Source organism: Pseudochaenichthys georgianus, chromosome 13, assembly GCF_902827115.2.
Source record: "Pseudochaenichthys georgianus chromosome 13, fPseGeo1.2, whole genome shotgun sequence".
Taxonomy (NCBI): Eukaryota; Metazoa; Chordata; class Actinopteri; order Perciformes; family Channichthyidae; genus Pseudochaenichthys; species Pseudochaenichthys georgianus.
This window is the reverse complement of record NC_047515.1, coordinates 3,902,108-3,912,342: the sequence shown is the minus strand read 5'-3', so window position 1 is coordinate 3,912,342 and position 10,235 is coordinate 3,902,108. Positions and strand designations below refer to the sequence as shown.

Here is a 10,235-nt window from a genome sequence, read left to right as displayed (position 1 = left end):
GATCCAAGACTCATCTCACTGCAGGGTGATATAAGGACACCCCATCTACTCACCCAGAAAAAATCAGGACATTCTGATGTGGAGTTTCAAAATAAAAGACCTTTGAAATCCCATATATGAGCTATCAGCCCCGTGTTTAGATAAGAATACAACGAAATATCTCCCTGATCCAAGACTCATCTCACTGCAGGGTGATATAAGGACACCCCATCTACTCACCCAGACAAAATCAGGACATTCTGATGTGGAGTTTCAAAATAAAAGACCTTTGAAATCCCATATATGAGCTATCAGCCCCGTGTTTAGATAAGAATAAAACAAAATCTCTCCCTGATCCAAGACTCATCTCACTGCAGGGTGATATAAGGACACCCCATCTACTCACCCAGAAAAATCAGGACATTCTGATGTGGAGTTTCAAAATAAAAGACCTTTGAAATCCCATATATGAGCTATCAGCCCCGTGTTTAGATAAGAATAAAACGAAATCTCTCCCTGATCCAAGACTCATCTCACTGCAGGGTGATAGAAGGACACCCCATCTACTCACCCAGAAAAAATCAGGACATTCTGATGTGGAGTTTCAAAATAAAAGACCTTTGAAATCCCATATATGAGCTATCAGCCCCGTGTTTAGATAAGAATAAAACGAAATATCTCCCTGATCCAAGACTCATCTCACGGCAGGGTGATATAAGGACACCCCATCTACTCACCCAGACAAAATCAGGACATTCTGATGTGGAGTTTCAAAATAAAAGACCTTTGAAATCCCATATATGAGCTATCAGCCCCGTGTTTAGATAAGAATAAAACGAAATCTCTCACTGATCCAAGACTCATCTCACTGCAGGGTGATATAAGGACACCCCATCTACTCACCCAGACAAAATCAGGACATTCTGATGTGGAGTTTCAAAATAAAAGACCTTTGAAATCCCATATATGAGCTATCAGCCCCGTGTTTAGATAAGAATAAAACGAAATATCTCCCTGATCCAAAACTCATCTCACTGCAGGGTGATATAAGGACACCCCATCTACTTACCCAGAAAAAATCAGGACATTCTGATGTGGAGTTTCAAAATAAAAGACCTTTGAAATCCCATATATGAGCTATCAGCCCCGTGTTTAGATAAGAATAAAACGAAATATCTCCCTGATCCAAGACTCATCTCACTGCAGGGTGATATAAGGACACCCCATCTACTCACCCAGACAAAATCAGGACATTCTGATGTGGAGTTTCAAAATAAAAGACCTTTGAAATCCCATATATGAGCTATCAGCCCCGTGTTTAGATAAGAATACAACAAAATCTCTCCCTGATCCAAGACTCATCTCACTGCAGGGTGATATAAGGACACCCCATCTACTCACCCAGATAAAATTAGGACATTCTGATGTGGAGTTTCAAAATAAAAGACCTTTGAAATCCCATATATGAGCTATCAGCCCCGTGTTTAGATAAGAATAAAACAAAATCTCTCCCTGATCCAAGACTCATCTCACTGCAGGGTGATATAAGGACACCCCACCTACTCACCCAGAGAAAATCAGGACATTCTGATGTGGAGTTTCAAAATAAAAGACCTTTGAAATCCCATATATGAGCTATCAGCCCCGTGTTTAGATAAGAATAAAACGAAATATCTCCCTGATCCAAGACTCATCTCACTGCAGGGTGATATAAGGACACCCCATCTACTCACCCAGACAAAATCAGGACATTCTGATGTGGAGTTTCAAAATAAAAGACCTTTGAAATCCCATATATGAGCTATCAGCCCCGTGTTTAGATAAGAATAAAACGAAATATCTCCCTGATCCAAGACTCATCTCACTGCAGGGTGATATAAGGACACCCCATCTACTCACCCAGACAAAATCAGGACATTCTGATGTGGAGTTTCAAAATAAAAGACCTTTGAAATCCCATATATGAGCTATCAGCCCCATGTTTAGATAAGAATAAAACGAAATATCTCCCTGATCCAAGACTCATCTCACTGCAGGGTGATATAAGGACACCCCATCTAATCACCCAGAAAAAATCAGGACATTCTGATGTGGAGTTTCAAAATAAAAGACCTTTGAAATCCCATATATGAGCTATCAGCCCCGTGTTTAGATAAGAATAAAACGAAATATCTCCCTGATCCAAGACTCATCTCACTGCAGGGTGATATAAGGACACCCCATCTACTCACCCAGACAAAATCAGGACATTCTGATGTGGAGTTTCAAAATAAAAGACCTTTGAAATCCCATATATGAGCTATCAGCCCCGTGTTTAGATAAGAATAAAACAAAATCTCTCCCTGATCCAAGACTCATCTCACTGCAGGGTGATATAAGGACACCCCATCTACTCACCCAGACAAAATCAGGACATTCTGATGTGGAGTTTCAAAATAAAAGACCTTTGAAATCCCATATATGAGCTATCAGCCCCGTGTTTAGATAAGAATAAAACAAAATCTCTCCCTGATCCAAGACTCATCTCACTGCAGGGTGATAGAAGGACACCCCATCTACTCACCCAGAAAGAATCAGGACATTCTGATGTGGAGTTTCAAAATAAAAGACCTTTGAAATCCCATATATGAGCTATCAGCCCCGTGTTTAGATAAGAATAAAACAAAATCTCTCCCTGATCCAAGACTCATCTCACTGCAGGGTGATATAAGGACACCCCATCTACTCACCCAGACAAAATCAGGACATTCTGATGTGGAGTTTCAAAATAAAATACCTTTGAAATCCCATATATGAGCTATCAGCCCCGTGTTTAGATAAGAATAAAACAAAATCTCTCCCTGATCCAAGACTCATCTCACTGCAGGGTGATAGAAGGACACCCCATCTACTCACCCAGAAAAAATCAGGACATTCTGATGTGGAGTTTCAAAATAAAAGACCTTTGAAATCCCATATATGAGCTATCAGCCCCGTGTTTAGATAAGAATAAAACGAAATCTGTCCCTGATCCAAGACTCATCTGACTGCAGGGCGATAGAAGGACACCCCATCTACTCACCCAGAAAAAATCAGGACATTCTGATGTGGAGTTTCAAAATAAAAGACCTTTGAAATCCCATATATGAGCTATCAGCCCCGTGTTTAGATAAGAATAAAACGAAATCTCTCCCTGATCAAAGACTCATCTCAATGTAGGGTGATAGAAGGACACGCCATCTACTCACCCAGAAAAAATCAGGACATTCTGATATGGAGTTTCAAAATAAAAGACCTTTGAAATCCCATATATGAGCAATCAGCCCCGTGTTTAGATAAGAATAAAACAAAATCTCTCCCTGATCCAAGACTCATCTCACTGCAGGGTGATAGAAGGACACCCCATCTACTCACCCAGAAAAAATCAGGACATTCTGATGTGGAGTTTCAAAATAAAAGACCTTTGAAATCCCATATATGAGCTATCAGCCCCGTGTTTAGATAAGAATAAAACGAAATCTGTCCCTGATCCAAGACTCATCTGACTGCAGGGCGATAGAAGGACACCCCATCTACTCACCCAGAAAAAATCAGGACATTCTGATGTGGAGTTTCAAAATAAAAGACCTTTGAAATCCCATATATGAGCTATCAGCCCCGTGTTTAGATAAGAATAAAACGAAATCTCTCCCTGATCAAAGACTCATCTCAATGTAGGGTGATAGAAGGACACGCCATCTACTCACCCAGAAAAAATCAGGACATTCTGATATGGAGTTTCAAAATAAAAGACCTTTGAAATCCCATATATGAGCAATCAGCCCCGTGTTTAGATAAGAATAAAACGAAATTTCTCCCTGATCCAAGACTCATCTCACTGCAGGGTGATAGAAGGACACCCCATCTACTCACCCAGAAAGAATCAGGACATTCTGATGTGGAGTTTCAAAATAAAAGACCTTTGAAATCCCATATATGAGCTATCAGCCCTGTGTTTAGATAAGAATAAAACGAAATCTCTCCCTGATCCAAGACTCATCTCACTGCAGGGTGATAGAAGGACACGCCATCTACTCACCCAGAAAAAAATCAGGACATTCTGATGTGGAGTTTCAAAATAAAAGACCTTTGAAATCCCATATATGAGCTATCAGCCCTGTGTTTAGATAAGAATAGGGCTGATTGCTCATATATGAGCTTTCAATATGAGATTTCAATGCACTTTTATTTTGAAACTCCTTACATTTTACATTTACTCGTGGTAGTTATACGTAGTTTGTTTTAAATAATTATTGATCACATTATATAGTACATATTTCTTAATTTAATATGTTTGGTTTGTTTTTATAGGTGCTTTTGTTATTAACCGAGTAAGCGCTGGGATTTTACCGTAATGCTTCTAATATTCGCGCACCCCAATATCACGTGCGGGCTGGCTTGACTGTGTTTTCCCAAGTGGAGGCTGGCTTGACCGCAGTTTCATAAAACGAGGGGGAATACTCTGGTAGTTTGATGTGTGTAGAGGTGTGTGTGGTTAAACGTAGCAGCCTCGATCTATACTCAGTGGTTCTAATGAAGGGCAACGCAGTGAAGTAAACAGTAAAAGGCACCGCTCTTTGCAGCTGGTGCTGCTCTTCTCAGATTCTGCTGAATTGCACGTTACTGCCTCCAGTGCCCTGTACGATGAAGACAGTTCAACAGACCCTGGATATGTTTGATTTACCCGGTTTAACTAACCCTAACAAACGCGATGTCGCTAAGCGGTCCTACGAAGCTGGTTATCAACTCAGCAAATCAACCAGGTCCGGTTGGGAGTGCGTTCACGTGAAAGGGACGGGGTTACAATCACAAACATGGAGACGCGTGCTGACAGCGCAGCGTCATACTTCATGAATGAATAGTGTAAATAGCAAATCCTGCTTCGTAGTACAGGCCACTGGTGCCACAGAGATTTCATAAAGTGGAGGATGTTTTCCTTCTATAAAACAGCTGTGGGCAGCAGCAGATTCTGTGAGTCACGGACAGGAATCCCTCAATTTAAATAAAACGAGGCCATGCTTTATTAACTCGTGCGAACGAGAAAGTAAAACGTGGTCACGTTTTATTTATTTTTCTCTCAATGAACCCTCCAGGGCTCCGTAGTTCTAGGACTCAAGAAGATAATTTCATGTGAGATAATTGGTTAATTTGTCAAGTCTTTCTTAGACCAAAAAGGCAGTTGAGTCTGTTGGGTTTTAGTATGACCACTAGAGGGCAGCAGAATATTAATGTAATGATTGTGTCTTTGATCAAAACACTATTCAGTGCTGATTCTTTTAAGTCCATTCTGTTATTTAGTTTCAATTATTTAAAACATTAGGAAGAATGTTATGGGCTATGACAATTAAATGTGTTGAATCAGTCTTCTACATCATTGTAACACAAGATCCCCAAATCTGAATGGGATTTTTTTTAATGAGCTCCATATGAAAACATGTCTGATGTTTAGCCAAAGCAGCTATTGTATGTTCAAGTGTCATTTCATTGTATCCTAGCAGATAGTTATTTAGTGAGTGGAAAGCATTACACTTTTTACACATTTTATAATATGTGTTGTGATGATGAACCACACGCCTCTGATAAACCTTCTCTCTCTGCTGGCCCCCCTAATTGGAGCGCAACACTGAAAGGGATGAAGGTGAGAGTTTCTTATCTCTACTCAGCAAGAAGCACCGCTGGAATGTGAGGGAGAATCTGTCCTCTCCTTCTAACTGGGAACTTTATCTGCAGGAACATTTGCTCATAAGTTCCTCACAGGAATGTATACACACACACACACACACACACACACACACACACACACACACACACACACACACACACACACACACACACACACACACACACACACACACACACACACACACACACACACACACACACACACACACACACACACACACACACACACACACACACACACCCCCCCCCACTGCACAACCTGACCCAAGTTCTTGCCTTACTATCCTCCCTAACTTCCTCACAACATTTTAGTAAAGAAATACCAAAAGACACAAATGTATTATTTATAATCAAAGATATTCAATGATGTAATAGGACTCACACCTATTGCTGCATTTTATGTGTCTTAAAACTCTTTAAAGCATTAAGCAAAACAGTATCCTCACTTGTTTTCCCGGCACATTGCAGTATGTCTTAGCGTGTTACCTCCACCTGTTGACAGGACCTCAGCAGAGCCAAGGCCAATATGCATATAGCGTAACCCGGATAACCTTCAAACTAAACATGACATGGGTAGACAAAAGCAAAAAATGGCACAATTCTTAAACTTGCCGTGATGTTACCTGTGTCCCTCAGAGGTGTCACACACCCTCTGTGTGTGTGTGTGTGTGTGTGTGTGTGTGTGTGTGTGTGTGTGTGTGTGTGTGTGTGTTATTATGTCGGCTAATCCTAGGTTCTCTTTGCTTTGTTTCACTGGAACCCCCCAAATATTGGCCGATGGTTATTCGAGTAAGACTGAATATTATAATTTATATAATTTACAATGAATGTTATGTACAATGATATTAAAAAAACATCACACACATAGCAAGGAAAAAGTAATAAAAATAATTAAGCATTTTTAGAAGGAAGCAGGAAGACTTGAGTAATTCAGCTTTGTTTGGTAATGATGGCCATGAAGCCAGGGTTTTTCTGGTGGGTTAAATGGTTAAACAAAAACTAAATAGTGATTGATTTGTTTGGGTCACATTACAGTAAGACCGAGCTCTCTAAGAAACCACACAAATAAATAAACTAACATACATTTTAAGCATAAAGAGACGTATAAGTCACAGACAAACATGTTCATGTTATACCAAGGGATGTGCCTCCTAAAAAACTCGTTTAGGAATTATTTTATAGACTTTGGTAGAACATAGTTCCTGCTCAGGAACAGAAGAACTCATTATGGTTCTGAAACTTTGATTCAGAAAGAATGTTGCCGTGGTTTAGATTTGGATTGAGATAACTTGCCGTTTGCAGGTAAGACATTTCAGGGAGTTTCCGTTCCCAGTGAGTGAACACAGGGGGCCTGTGTTATTTTCAGGAGGGGAGGGGGGGTGGCTTTCTCTTTCTGACTTCAGATGCCTGGCAACCTCTCTGCCCTTCACATTCCCCAGTATCGGTCATGTGACCAGAGTATGGCCAGAGCCAGCAGAGCCTGACCGGAGGGACTCAGAAGCCTTTTTTCTTTCCTATCTTTTGTCTTTTTTTCTGTACAGTTGTCCGAGTTTAGGTATTTTCTGAGATTCAGTGTCATCATAGCCTCAGAAGGTTTATGTTAAATATGCTGCTGTTTGCTTTATAGTTAGTTGGTTGTTGTTGCTAGTCAAACTGTTAAAGAAAAAAAAGTGTCTCATTTGATATTCTACCACTCAACTAAAACAGAAGGAGTCTTACTGTCTATGTGTATTCAGCGTTTTTGATGGAATCTAAACTATTATAGAGTGGCCAAATGATACAGCTTTATTAGCTGCTGGAATAGATTTCTAACTTAGGCTACTAGCACAGGGGCGGATCTACCGGGGTGGCATGGGGTGGCAGCTGCCACCCTAAAACACATCCTTGCCACCCCAGCTGCCACCCCAGTTGGCAGCTTTGTTTTGAAATAAAAGTTGTGGCTCATCGGACATTTATGAGAAAAAATCTCTAATTTCCGGGTGCAAGTGAATGCAGCACAACTAGCATAAGATGGCTTGTGGCTTCAGGCGTCAGCTCTACATTAACCCGTGCTCGTTTCTCGGGCCGTGGACTAGCTGCGTCCCCTTGTGTAACGAAGGCAACTTCGTTACTATGGACTGACAGCTTTGGGACCTTGTAATATTGCACATGCACAACTTCCTTTTGCACAGTAATAATGTCACTCAGCACTTTGTGAACAGTTTGCACTTTATTTGCGTGATTTTCACACCACAGTTTGGCATTGCATATTTGCACATTTTTATATAGTTTATACTAGTTATTGATGTCGTATTTATTAAATGATTAAACCGTATTAATTGGAATGTCGTCTGGCAAGATGCTGGTTGGGTCCTCGGCTCCACCTGAAAAGAGAGGGGGTTAGCGGCAGCTCCGAAAGTGTTTATGCTTGTGTAAGGATGACAGCGGTTGAGATTAATCATTGTGTGCAAATAATATGTTTGAGCGTGTACATATCATGATGTTAAGTTGCATTAATTGTATAAGTGAACACTGAGCAAAGTTTAAATCTATCACTTACCTACGGTGGCCGGCAGGTGCAAACGCGGAACAACGGCCAAAAACGCATAGATTATCAGGAAACAGCTGCAAATCCTGAAATGAAAAACAAACAAATCCTGAAAACAAATACAACCAAAAAACACTGCATTTACAGAAATGATGCAAACTAAATACAACACACAAACCCCGAAAACAAACGCAACAGAAAAACGCTGCAAAGTCAAAAACACATACACGTTTTTCTGTTGCGTTTGTTTTCTGTGTATAAACAATAGGCTACACAGACAGATGTGTGCAGAATTATTTGTGGACGGTGAACAGGCTAAATGTCTGGAAGTGTGAAGTGTGTGTCTTTATCAGTGCACTTATCTGTTATATCTTCTTTACAGCATAGGTGTTTCTGATCAAGTTGTTTATAGAGTACACAGTTGTTTAACGGGGGGAGATTACATTCTTTACAGGTCTTACCTCTTAACTTGGCTGTCAAAGGGCACCAGATTAATGCATTTTACCTTAAAATATATAAAATGTTCATGTCTACGCATTGTCTCTCAAAATCGTGTGGAGGTGGCAGGAGCATTGCTTACGACGAAGTGCAGCTGGAGTGTGGAGCTCGTTCTGAACAGTCATGTTTTGGATGGATGTTTTTCAAAAAGAGAAATGTGTATTTTTTAGTGTCTGCTTAGTACGCTGTTAAAATCAATGATTATCTTAACCATGGACAAACATGCCCGCGGCTCTTCGCCAACTCACTGGAACAGCACACAGCTCACTGGTCAACATGCTCTGCCTCTGTGAAGTGTTTCTGTTGAAGAGCTCACTTTATGTGCTCCTTGTTCTCTGTTCTTTTGCTGCTTCTAAACGGGCCTGTACAGAGGAAGATCATTTGTCTTTTAGTCACAGAACAAAAGAGATTTAAAACAAGAAGTTATTTTCTTTTCAAAGTATAAACACACACTATATTAAATAACACCAGTGGTGGAATAAAAATAGTTGTTGCTTGTTTAGTTTAAATATAAACCTGCGGACCTTCGGGGACAGAGCCTTCAGTGGGGCAGCCCCCACCCTCTGGAACTCTGCTGAGATCCGCAACATCCCCAAGCTTGACGCCTTCAAAGGGCCCTCAAGTCCCATCTGTTTGCTAAGGCCTTTTGCTCCTAATTTGTTGTTTTGTCTGTCTGACTGTTTGTCTGACTGCCTTTTGTTTTTGTTATGTTTGTTTCTACTCCTGTTCCTCTTTGTAAAGCGACCTTGGGTCTCATGAAAAGCGCTATATAAATCCAAGCTATTATTATTAGGGCCTGAGCACGAAGTGTGCGAAGACCTATTGTAATTGCTTAGAATTATTATTATAATTCTTGGAGATTGGACCTGTTTTTGTGGGGGTTACAATCCAACACTATTCATGTAGCGACATTTGGCAACGCCGCCAGGACGGGTGAACAATTTTACATTCTGGATTCGATGGGTGAAACATTTCCAACATGCTCTCTGTGAAAATTCAGTTTTCGAAAAATGTACATAGTCGCAGCGTAAATCTGACGGACCTGAAATTTGGCACACTTACCCGGGTGGAGCAACTCTACATATTATCCTCTCGTATCCCGAAGCTCCGCCTACTTTGATTTTTTTTGTAATTAGCATAATGTGAAAAACAGTGAAATATTAACTTAAATTTCAATTTTTAGATCAGAAAAATTCCAGTCCAGGACAAGTTCAGCCCATATCCAATATATCATGCTAAATTGCAAATAAAACAGTTGCTACCTAAATCGGGGCGGTCATAAGCTAACAGAGAATGTACCATTTTTGACGATTTGCATGTAGCAAATGACTCCAAAGTATTCGCATATGGTTGTTCCAAAATGCACGACACGTTGTATCATACTTGCCAACCCTCCCAATTTTCGTGGGAGATTCCCGATTTCATTGCCCTCTCCCGGTTTCCTCCCAGGGTCATATTTCTCCCGCATTTCTCCCGATTTCTGACAAAATTGGATTTACTCACGACTGTTTCCACTCGGACTTTAATACAG

At 40.5% G+C, this 10,235-nt stretch overlaps 1 long non-coding RNA gene across 1 annotated transcript; it reads right to left on the bottom strand.

Annotated features, from left to right (window-relative positions):
* Nucleotides 1-7,892: 7,892 nt before the first annotated feature.
* LOC117456953 (uncharacterized) lies at nt 7,893-8,841 on the bottom strand. Its single transcript, XR_004553291.2, has 3 exons — nt 8,787-8,841; nt 8,219-8,292; nt 7,893-8,042 (listed from the first exon to the last, which is right to left on the bottom strand). It is a non-coding gene; the product is annotated as an uncharacterized lncRNA (long non-coding RNA).
* Nucleotides 8,842-10,235: the final 1,394 nt, after the last annotated feature.